Here is a 12,558-nt window from a genome sequence, read left to right on the forward strand (position 1 = left end):
GCAGTTGTGGGAGCATGGCGTTAGCCCAAACTGGCTGTGTATTTAACTAGATCTTCGTATCATTTCCTCTGGAGTTATTACAGGCTATTTTCTAATTATATAACTGCAGTTCTGATCATATTTATAAGCATACTTTTAGAAAATAAAATAACCTATGTGAACAGAACCATGGCCTTGATTGTCCCCAGCCATCTAATGGCAGGAAGACGTCATGGATCGAATCTGTACTCTAAGCATGACAAAACATAAGGCGGGCGCAACAGCTTCTGTCCCGGCCAAATGCACAAGAGATGAGTGAGAGCAGCAGCTGGCCCGAGTCCTCCTCTTTTAGCTGAGAACCGAGGGGATCTACACGGAAGTGCATCTTTTTTTTTATAGAGGGAGAGATGGATAGATGTCACGGTGATGAAATGGGACATCCTGGGACGTGGCAAATGCCTCGTTGAGGCAGCAGGGTTTCTGCTCGGGCTTTAGTTTCCATTTCCTTTCCCTGACAGCAGCGCACAGCTGTGCCTGCACTTGCCCCTCTGAACTCATTCCTCCCCTCTGCCCTTTAGCTGTATTTGCCTCTCCCGTGTCCCAAAGCTTTCAGCCCTTCTCAGGTGCCTACCGTCATTTCCCAAATACACTTTGCCAAGTGCAATTTCCTTTCTTCAACTTCATTCCAGAAAAAATTTGTCTGCTTCCTAGCGACATCGGTGTAACAGCAGATGTACGTTCTCCTGGCAGTCACGCTATCCTCCGAGTAAATCAGTTCATTAATTAAAAATCACACATGTAATACCTCTGAATCCCTAACGCACCGTCCCTGGTAACAGTAATCTGCTAATGGCATAACTATTCAATGAACGGCATGTTTTCCCTCACCCTCAGGGAATGCCGCTTTGCTGAGACTTCCGGGCACAGCTTCTCCAACCCGCTGTTGAAGCCATCAGCTCTCTGAAGGTCAAGTCAGCAAGTGTTCACGCAGGAGCCTGCAAGCAGTATAAGAGTATGTGCTTCTGATTTACGCTTGATGACTGATTTTCCAGCTAACTTGGCTTAAAAGTATGAATTTGGTCAATCAGAAACGTTAGGGGGCTATTTTCAGATGAATAAAAATGAAGAAAATTTAAGAGTGGTTGAAGATGCCATGGAGCTGCTTCCAAAACATGGTTTCTTTGGAGTGAGGGGAAGCTGCTTTTTTAAGTGTAGTAGGTTCACAAGTTACTTCAGAGTACCTGCACAAAAAGCTTGGTAGGTAAAGGTTTCAGGCCATCCTTTCGCCTTTGCCAGCTTCTACAAACACTGGGAGGAGCAGGTGGCTTCTGGGGCCAACTCCTCACCTGAGCCAGAGTGCTGGTTCAGAGGAGGGTGCCTTTGCCTGGAGTTGTGTAGGCAACCCTTTCCTAAAATTAAAACCCATGTGCTTGAATAAAACCGTATGTTATGAAGTGAGTTTTTCTTTTTTAAGCACTGACTTTCTAATCCGCTTTACATGATTCTGCTCTGTCATTCGGTCTCTCTTGCTCCCTCTCTTCTGGGTCTCCACCTTCCACACCGTAAACCACCGTAAACCCAAGGAAGTGTTGGTACAGGAGGGGCGCTTGAGATCAAGAGGCGGGAGAGCATCAGACAGCATCGATTGCCTCGTAAAATCCAGTTGAAATCTGAAATTATTTTTCCAGATGCCAGTTAAAGTCACATCTGTCATTTGTTATCTTTTTTAGCTCATCAGAAGAAAACAATTGAATGAGTTTGTATATGAATTAAAATTAAATATGTTCCTTAAAGAGTTTATAAAGGAATTAGACAGCTACACGGGGAGAGATGGAGTAGACAATACCTGTGCCAGCCCTGCTCCACCACAGCATCAAGAAATGAACAGCGTAAGTTTTACAGTTTCAGTGTAAAACCTTCTGAGAGTTGTCTTAGGAAGGTATATAGTGTTTTACAAATCAGATGTCCTCATTATTAAAATTTTCAATATAATTTCATCTCCCTGTGGCCACTCAGCCATGAAAACGATTACTATGTAATTCCCAGAATCTTGAGCCTATTTAAAATATTGATAGGAATATTAATTAAATCTTCATTGTGGACATTGTGGAAAGAGTAGCCTGGGCAAACGAACCTAAATTCCTGAAAAATGCAATAACAATTAATTATGTCAGGCCAATCAATCACCATTTATTTCTCAGTCAATAAGAACCATAGCTAATGGCTGACTAAGCTCAATTAAGGTTTGATGAAGTGCTGGTTTTTAAATAGAAGTTAAATTATTAACCCATATCGTTTGCTAGCAGGACCAACAATAGGTCATGGCTTATTTTTTCAACATAAATCCCCTCTCAAAATGTATATATTTTGAAAGCAAGATTCAATGTCCTATGTTTTCTTAGATGGCCGGTCAATCTGGGATTTTATTAAAGACTTTTTTCCCTTGCTGGATTAAATGGAGAAAAGCCTGGGACATAAATCCTTGTGGTTCTTTTACATCTGCTAATCTAATACCCAGTTTGGACGTTTCTGATACCCAGACTAATCCCTGGGGAAGTAGAAAGAAAAAATATTTTCCCTTAATTTAAAGAGGACTCCTAGCCTTAGTAGACGTACTTGCTTTGACACTTGCGGGAGCCTGACCATCAGGCTACCTTTGGGTTGGTAGAAGGGGTTTGCCTGGGAGGAAGCACGGTGCTGGAAAGATGTTTTACATGACATTTTACCAACGCATTAATGTTCCCATTCTGGCTGCCAGACTCACTTGTTGCTGCCGTCAGGTTCCCACCTCCCCCATTAAACAGAGAAAATGAGAATTTTAGGGTCCGTGGCACGCTAGAATTCTGCTGCACCTTAGTTGGGGCACTGGGTGATTCTGGTGCCTAAAGCGTCATTGAGCATAAGGTGTGTGTAACGATGCTGTTGCAGTTTCTTGTTAGAGTCCCTTACTATTTCACCAAAGCTTGGTTTGCTTTCAATATTAACTGATGGGGTTTTTTTATTTAGCGGTTCAAGACCTTTATAATAAGTCGAAGTGTTTCTTTTTTGCATTGACGCTTTTTACTGGCCTAGAATAGAAGTCATTCTCTTTTAGAGATACACAAATTACAACTGCTAGCAGGACTTTCCCAGAAGACATGCAATACCTCAGCTAAAATGCAGTTTCTCTTTCTGAATCCCACCTTTTTCTCTTGTCCTCCCCTGTTGACAGTCAAAAATAAAACTGGAGCGAAAAGCCTGTTGATAACACCACACTTTGCAGGGCAGGTGCATCTCTTACCTTCCATTCTCCTTTGGCCCTCAGTGTCTTTGAGGGCATCCAACACCAACACTGGTGGTGTCTCTTCCTTCAAGCACATGATTATCGTTTTACAGAGGTGTTGGAGTATGAATATGAGGATGGGGAAACGCATTTCTGAAAACACAGATGATATTGTTTCAGTGTACAGATTTAATCCTTAATGGCTGCCATGGCTGTTGAGTTGAAAATACAGTCTCCAGTGGCTCGTACTCATGATCATGTCACAGGATGCCATGTCAGCTAAGCTGTGGCAATTGCGTCTGTCACAGGAAGTATGAAGTAATTCAACTACGTCTCTATGAAAGAAGTTTAAACTAAGGTAGAGCAAGAGCCTGCACACAGGCAGTTTTCATTTATTGACTTGCTCCCATGTCTAAACAACCTGATAAATCTCCTCTAATATTTATGAAGTGAGTACAATATTCTGTGATTTCACTGCACCACAATAAATAAAAACTGCTATTCCCTGAATTCATCACAGAATAGCATGATTTAGAAAATAGTTGCATAACTTGTGTAAACTGTACTTTTAATCGTCTGTTGCATACTGAAATGGCTGGGATTTCTCATTTCCTTTAAAAGCAGGCCACCTACTGCTTGCAGAGCTTCATCACAGCGAGAAACCTACCGCAAACAACTTGGTTTGCTCCCTCATTTGCACTCCCTTTAAACCATGGAGCTGCTCACCTACTTTTCAAGACATACTACGCTATAGTCAAAAGAATAGAAATTTTAGGTTATGATTTCACATGCCATGCCTGCTCCCTGCCTTGCTCTCTGCTACTTACTTAGCTCCGGCACTGTTTTTTGTCAGACCTTTCTGTCAACCAGCATAACTCCCTAACATGGTCAAGAAGCGTCAACGACCACAACAACATGGCAGGGATCTGCTGGGTTAATGAACTAAATCAAGTGATAGAAGGACCTAGCACCAGGACTGGCCCAAGGAGGAGGTAGTACTGGGGGAAAAGAGGAATGACAAAAGGGAAAGAGAGCATGATCTTCCCCTTTCACCATCAGCAAGCTGGCAGAAACTGCATCCTCAGGTTCACCAAAGAAGAACAGAATTAAGGTAGAAACACTGACAACTTCTTCTCCAGAACAACACCAAGACACTATTAGAGGAAAGAAAAAGCCCCAGTCCTTCACAAGTGCTACTAAAAAATCATGAGCTAAGTAGTTTCCATACCGGAATGTGACATCTCCAAAGAAAGCCGGAAAGCATAGCTTGGAATGATGTTACTAATTCTGTAGCTGTCTGATTAGACATGTAACCAGTGTCCCGGGAAGATACTTCATCCCAGCACTTTGCTGGAGCTTTCTTCCTCCTCCCAGTGAGACAGAAGGAGAAAACCCAACCATCTGCCATCATTAATTATCCTATGTCCCTTCCCACAGTGTGCCTAAATTCTGGTGATGGTCAATCCTGTCCGAATTTTGCATTGGATAAATTGGATAAATCTCTCGGTGATGTCAAGTGAGAGGTGAGTTTGGGGCTTTTTGTGCATCTGTAAGAACTGTAAATACTGAGCTATTCAGCCCTGTGTGTGGTATAGCATAGCTAAATTCAGCCCTGCATGGCTGCCAATGTATTTGATAAGTCTCCTTTTTTGCATGGGTTTAGCCTTTCAGTTAAAGTGAAAAATCAGTAATTTCTCACTCTAATTTGCTTTTAAAGAAATGCAGAGCTTTTACTTTAATTTAAAAAAAAAAAAAAGGAAATTTAACACTAGCTAGAGGATCAAATCTGTATCGCTAACAAGAACATTTGTAGAAACCCTGTGTCTCACACTGTAAAATGTAAGAAAATTATTAAACGTCAGAAGTTATAAATAACTGTTTTCTATATTTGGTCTTCACTGGATAATGGGCACCTTCATGTAACACATCTTTTGTTAACTACTGTCAGAGATGGAATATGGGCTGGACTGTTGGATCTGGGATGGAAATGCTGACATTTCTACAGTGGTAGGAAATGTAATAGAAGAAGAGGTCTAAACAAGCTTCTTTTGGTCATAAATTTCAGAAAATTACAGAAAGACTGAATATTAAAGCAAGCTTTGCATTCTTCAAGAACAGTGTGCAAACTGTACTATATGCTACTGCATGTGCGCTTTGTGCAGCTTCTTGTCAGGTATTTCAAAGGAGATCTGTTATGTCACACTGACTGAGTATTTTGTCACTGGTAAAAATAGCACATGCATAGATGGACAAAAAAAATCTGTAATCATGCTCCTCAGTGCTCTGTCCTGTTGGCAGAACTTTACTTTTGACTTAGGATCATCTCACATTAGTTCTGTATCATCCATGGTAAAAGGATGTTGAATGAAAAGAGAAGTGTGTATGATCACACTTCAGATGAATGTCAGAGAGGGGTTTTGGTTTTTTTTTTAATTATAATGAATATAGTCCAAAAACCAGCAGTCCTTTATGTACACACAGTACATCAGTATTTTTAAATTAGGTTTTTCTTTCTAACGAACCAAGACGTACTTTACAAAGAGCTGTACACCACCATCTCAGGATTGCTCTAGAGATCACTATGTGGGGAGAATTTATGAAGTGCTTTGGAGCACAGAGGGAGGAGGGCGCAGTGCACGATAGTTTTAAATTCACTTTCTGCCTTCTCCCAGATGCTTCTGAAGACTGAGGGACCATAATGGTCTGGCTATATGGTACTCTCTTCCTCAGTCCACAATGTGAGCAGCACTCCTAGCTCTGGCAAGCCACCTTCACCTGCAGTGTGCATCATTATCTTTCCTGAACAGAACTGGAAAACACCCACATTAAAAATTAAAGACCTCAGTAGAACACTTTATTTTAATGAATATAAGGTATTTTCTCTAGCACAGTGTGTATTTTTCTCTCACATACACACATACTGCCCGCAGATATACCATATAGCCATGCTAAGTTGCAATTTATTATTTATATTAATTATAAATACTAATTTCAAATTTTAAAATAATATCTTAAAACTCGTCATCTATAAAACTGAAATTAAGGTTACTTAGAAACTCAGCCTTAACATCTTCAATATATATCAGGTTTCTGCAGTCTCTTCAAGTGCATTTACATAGAAAATCATCCTCCCCTGGCACACCTGAGATAGAAGGGGACAAAATAAATGCCTTGAATTAAAAATAAACAAACAAACAAAAAGGCTATAATCTGTACTCTGGATCCTGAGTACATTCTCAGGTTTCGGCTCTTCCCCCACAGCTATCAGGTGTGGACTTGTGTGTTCTAATGCTGTGCCTCATAAAAAACCCTCTATTTTTTGTGATAAGGAAAATCAGCCATTCAAAGCTGCAAAGCTCCAAAGGGTTCCCCCTCCCTGGATGATGAAGGAGGCAGGAGGAGAAAGTGTGCCTTCAGGCAAACCTGCCTTGCCAGAACCTGAGAGAACTAGGATGGGAAGACAAAACATTAGGCTATTTCCTAACAAAAGCCGCACGCAAATTCCTCGGTGATTCTTCTGAAACCCTGAAGTTCTTCCCCACACAAACCATTCATATCAATCAGCTTTCAACCATAAAAAAATGCTTTCGATGCCCTGAAAAATCAACATTATTTTGCCAATGAATAAGCTAAATCAGATTAACGTAGCTTCATTTTCTGGTATAAAAATGGTAAAGTTGGGCTTCTAGGGGAAATGAAATCCAGTTCCATTTCTCTCCTTTGGTATGATGTGTTTTAGAGGGTATATTACTAAAGAATCGATCACCAGTACATTATTGTAACTTACCTCTCAGTGACTTTATTATACCATTAACGTCAGCTCATAAAGGATCAGATGGTTCTACACTTATGACTATTGTAGACTTTTTAGCATAAAGTAAAGAAATATGAGTATTATAGAGGCTTCAGCCACTAATTTCTTTCCTGTACCCCACCTTCACTGCCCCCAAAGAACAGAAAATCACAGCTGGTCAATCCTTACCTAACTTGTAGTAGCAGGAAAACACTTAACAAACCTTTTGACTGCAGTGTCTCAAGATAATCATCTTGCAGGGACAGGCCTCAACATTTCCATGTATTCAAAGCCGATGAAATGCAAAGCTGCTGGTAATTCTGGAAACTTTTTGGCAAATAAGGAAAAAAAAAATTAGTACTTTTTTACAACACAGCTTTCAGGATCAAATTCTGACTTATCTATAGCACATCTGCTTTATTATGCAGCATGTGACCTGGGCAATTATCTGAAAGCAAATATTAATTCTCATTTTCCATTAATTTATAGACAGAACAGTGTCTTATCAGTTGTAAATGATGACACATCGTTAAAGTTGAAACAATTTGATTTTAATATACAGCTACGATCTGTTCCATTCATGTCCTGTCTTAGTGGTCAAGCAAAATCACAGAGCTGCTTCTTCCAGAAAGTGCCAGACTTGCTTTTTTTCAAGCTGCACCTTGACAATGACAGAATATTATAGACATTACTGTGATCATTATCCACATATCTCTAGATGCAGAAATTTTTTAAATCATTCTTATTTAGACTCAGGCGTAATTCATCATTACCTGCCCATTCCATTACTGAGCCAACAGACTCGGGATGCTGTACTCCCTATATCAGGAGTACATGGGGTGATCATCACTCCCAGGACTTCAGCTAAAGTAGATGTATTCTGGAAATACATTTCAGACACTGTTTACATTCTACATTTCTGCTCTGATCAGCTTCAGTGACAGTTGAAAAATTTAACTTATTTGGTTCTCAATAGACTGTGTAAATGTAACATTTCTGAGCTGAGAAGTTTTCCTGGAAAAATTTCACTGGGAAAATGAAATAGTCTTCAGCAAAGGTAGCTTAGAAACAACTACTCAGAAATCTTACGGCGGTAGGGAAGAACGCACAATATTTCTTTCAGGCATTTCTGTTCGTCTCACTCTGGCCAACACTTTCTGTCTTCAAACAGTGATTTGCAAAGAGGTCCTTGGAAAGGAGTGTTAACAGTGGCCATTTTTCACAACGGCAGCCCCTCAGGGTAATAATTCCCTCTCTCTGACATAAGGCTTTTCGGGATTCTTTGTATTACAGTGAGCTTTTATACAACCACGTGGATGGAGGAGTGAGGCACTCCTTGTTTGTCTTAGGTGACTGATTCCTTGTCACTCCTAGTTCCTTTTTATTTTTTTGAGAGAACTGAAAATGAAGTTTGGGAGAAGCTATGAATACTCCTATTATTGCTGAAAAGGTGTCACCAAGCAGTGTAAGGATTTGGTAGTTTCCCTTCAATATTTTGATGGAAAAGACAATAACACTTTCATTAAAATGTGCTCATGTTTAAAGAACATTTCTTTTATATATTGAATCAGGGAGGAAATGAAAGAATCTCCGAGTATGTGGCAGCACTGAAGAAATTAAGAATCAGAGAGACTTAAATGACACATGACAGCAGTTATTTGTATGTGGAATATAAAACCAGGCAATCCAAATGGACATATTGAATGAGACTGACTTAAACCTTAAACATATGCTCAAGTTATTGCATCTGAGATGAAAAGCGCATTTTAAGATACGTTGCAGCAGCACACAGCAAACTGTATGACAAATCCAACAGGAATGAAGAAGCAAGCACACCATGAACAGTACATGAAATTATTTTCATTGTGGGAAAAGACTCACAATGCAAACGATTTCCAGTTCAAGAATAAACTGTAAAAACAGCAATAAACTGGGCCATGCATAGAAAATATAAAGGTCAATGAAAAGCAAAGCAACTGCCATAGAATTTATTTGGAATCCAGATGGTAAGAGGATGGAATTCACCAAGACTGCTGTAGCATCTCTGCAGTAGTTGAATTTGAGAGACAAAATAAGAGTCGGGTTTAATTTACATGTGGAAGGAACAAGATTTGAGATGTAACTCAGTAAAGCATCTGTTGTTCCTCTGATTTCACAGCAGGAGTATTAGAGAGTTCTTAAATAGATGACGTTGCAGAAAATTTAATTACCACTAAACATTTACAACGGAATTCATTGTTCCCTGGAGTTACCACAGTTGAAGTAACGATGGTATATGACATCTCTGGGCTTTAAAGAGGAAGTACGTGCAGCAACTGGTTGGAAACAAATGAGAGAAGTGTACAGAGTGTACAGTATCTGCAGATTTAAGAAATGATGAGATTTATCCTAAAACAGAAATTATCTAAACATTTGAAAAAAGCAGCTGATACCTTCCACAATGATACCATAATCATAAACTGCAGGAAGGCAAAGATGTCATGTTTTTACAAACTTGTCCCATACCTTTTCCAAAAAAACACCAAAAGGGAAAGATAACTGGAACACTGCCAGAGTTCTGCCATAATATTTAAGGTTATATTCAGCAAACTTAGCACTTGAGCACGGCTAGTTCTGGCAATGAAGGGGGCTCTCTGTATCGGTGTTGACCTCAACATTACTAATGTAAAGATCAGTATCTTTTACCTAGTTCAGAAGATATATTTGCCTCACTATTGCATTTTTGGCAAGTTCATCCTAACTTAAAATTATCCACAAATACGGACTGAAGACAATGCAACAGTGTGTTATCTGATAGCAGAAATAAGAGTTTGTTTTAATCTAATAGTGTATTGTCTACAGTAACTGTACCTTCTGGTTAGCAGGCATACACAGCAGCTACTATTAGGTATTGCTGGCATGCAACATTGCTTGAATAACAATAATAACAAAACTAGCAATGACAGAAACCCTGAAAACTCCCTCATGGGCTTGGGTATCATCATTGAACCTTGAGGAAAAATTAATTGGTTTAATCAGCTCATTCTAGCAATAAATGTGTGCATAAATCACAAGGCAAAAGCTGAAGAAATCCGTAAGGAATCCAAAGTGCAGTAGAGTTACATTCTTTTCTGACAGTAGTCAGTCATTGAGAGGGTGCTTGAACATTTTCTAATTGAACAGATTGGCACTGGAAATGCTGGATCATCCTGGTTCCATCAAAACTTTCTACAGAAGCTTAAGCTGTGATCTGGCTGTGGCTGCTGGCCAGAAATCCAACCAAGCTGTCTGCTTACTGTAGCTCAGCTGACTGGCTATCTAGCTCCCTGGCAATATGCTGACTGCTCAGTTGGTTTCTTGGCTCCCCAGGCTTGTCAGCTGGAAAAGAAACAGATTGTTCCATTTTTGCCAGAAAGGCTGCAGAGCCACCATGTTTTGTTCCAGCACTCGATGAAACAAGATATTGACAAGCTGGAATTTCCTGTAGAATAAAAATTTCGCTTCCCAGCCAGCTCCCGTTATTATTGTACGCTCTTGTGTAACATAGTGACGGTGTTATCGCATCCTCTAAGTAAACACAATGCACAGAAAGGATGTGAATCCAGAGAGCCTTCCAAGCCTTTGGATAAGAATCTCGTAGCATCTGAAACCGTCTTTATGTAGTACAATGCCTCTTTTGATAAGGTTAGTTTGTGACGCTTTCCATTTTGCATTAAAAGGCCTATTAAGTTGGCTCTGAGAACTCATTTGTCAGCAGGACATAACTGGCCAACTGAGGGATGAATTCAGTATAGACTCTGTGGATTACACCCTTCATGCATGTTGTTTTGGAAGATGACTTACGTAGGTTACAGATCAAACTCCAGGGAAGGAAAAACCAATAACAGAATCAAAGAATCATAGAATAATTTGGGTTGGAAGGGACGTCTAAAGGTCACCTAGTCCAACCCCCCTGCCGTGGGCAGGGACATCTTCAACTAGAGCAGGTTGCTCAGAGCCCCGGCCAACCTGACCTTGAAGGTTTCCAGGGATGGCGCATCCACCACCTCTCTGGGCAACCTGTGCCAGTGCTTCACCACCCTCAGCATAAAAAATTTCTTCCTTATATCTAGTCTAAATCTACCCCCCTTTAGTTTAAAGCCATTCCCCCTTGTCCTGTCGCAGCAGGCCCTGCTAAAAAGTCTGCGCCATCTTTTTTATAAGCCCCCTTTAAGTACTGATAGGCTGCAATAAGGTCTCCCCAAAGCCTTCTCTTCTCCAGGCTGAACAACCCCAACTCTCTCAGCCTTTCTTCATAGCAGAGGTGTTCCATCCCCCTGATCATTTTTGTGACCCTCCTCTGGACCTGCTCCAACAGGTCCGTGTCTTTCTTATGCTGAGGGCTCCAGAGCTGGACACAGGGCTCCAGGTGGGGTCTCACCAGAGCAGAGGAGAGGGACAGAGTCACCTCCCTCGACATGCTGGCCACGCTTCTTTTCACGCAGCCCAGGATACGACTGGCCTTCTGGGCTGCAAGCACACATTGCTGGCTCATGTCCAGCTTTTCATCCACCAGTACCCCCAAGTCCTTCTCGGCAGGGCTGCTCTCAATCCCTTCATCCCCCAGCCTGTATTGAGACCGGGGGTTGCCCCAACCCAGGTGCAGGGCCTTGCACTTGGCCTTGCTAAACCTCATGAGGTTCACGTGGGCCCAGTTCTCCAGCTTGTCCAGGTCCCTCTGCATGGCATCCCGTCCCTCTGGCATGTCGACTGCACCATACTCAGCTTGCTGTCATCTGCAAACTTGCTGAGGGTGCACTCCATCCCACTGTCTATGTCATTGATGAAGATATTAAACAGTACCCATCCCAATATGGACCCCTGCGGGATGCCACTCGTCACCAATCTCCATCTGGACATTGAGCCGTTGACCACTACCCTCTGGATGAGACCATCTAACCAATTCCTCACCCACCGGACAGTCCACCCATCAAATCCATACCCCTCCAGTTTAGAGAGAAGGATGTTGTGGGGGACCCTGTCAAAGGCCTTACAGAGGTCCAAATAGATGACATCTGTAGCCCTTCCTGTGTCCACTGCTGTAGTCACTCCATCATAGAAGGCCACTAGGTTAGTCAGGCAGGACTTGCCCTTGGTGAAGCCATGCTGGCTGTCTCGAATCACCTCCCTGTCCTCCATGTGCCTTAGCATAGCTTCCAGGAGGATCTGTTCCATGATCTTCCCAGGCACAGACGTGAGACTGACTGGCCTGTAGTTCCCCGGGTCTTCCTTTTTTCCCTTTTTAAAAATGGGGGTTATGTTTCCCCTTTTCCAGTCAGTGGGAACTTCACCGGACTGCCACGACTTCTCAAATATGATGGAGAGTGGCTTAGCAACTTCATCCGCCAGTTCCTTCAGGACCCGCGGGTGGATCTCATCGGGTCCCATGGACTTGTGCACCTTCAGGTGCCTTAGATGGTCTCAGACCTGATGTTCTCCCACAGTGGGCGGCTCTTCATTCTCCCAGTCCCCGCCTTTGCCTTCTGCAGCTTGGGCAGTGAGGCTC

This window comes from Aptenodytes patagonicus, chromosome 1 (genome assembly GCF_965638725.1).
Source record: "Aptenodytes patagonicus chromosome 1, bAptPat1.pri.cur, whole genome shotgun sequence".
Taxonomy (NCBI): Eukaryota; Metazoa; Chordata; class Aves; order Sphenisciformes; family Spheniscidae; genus Aptenodytes; species Aptenodytes patagonicus.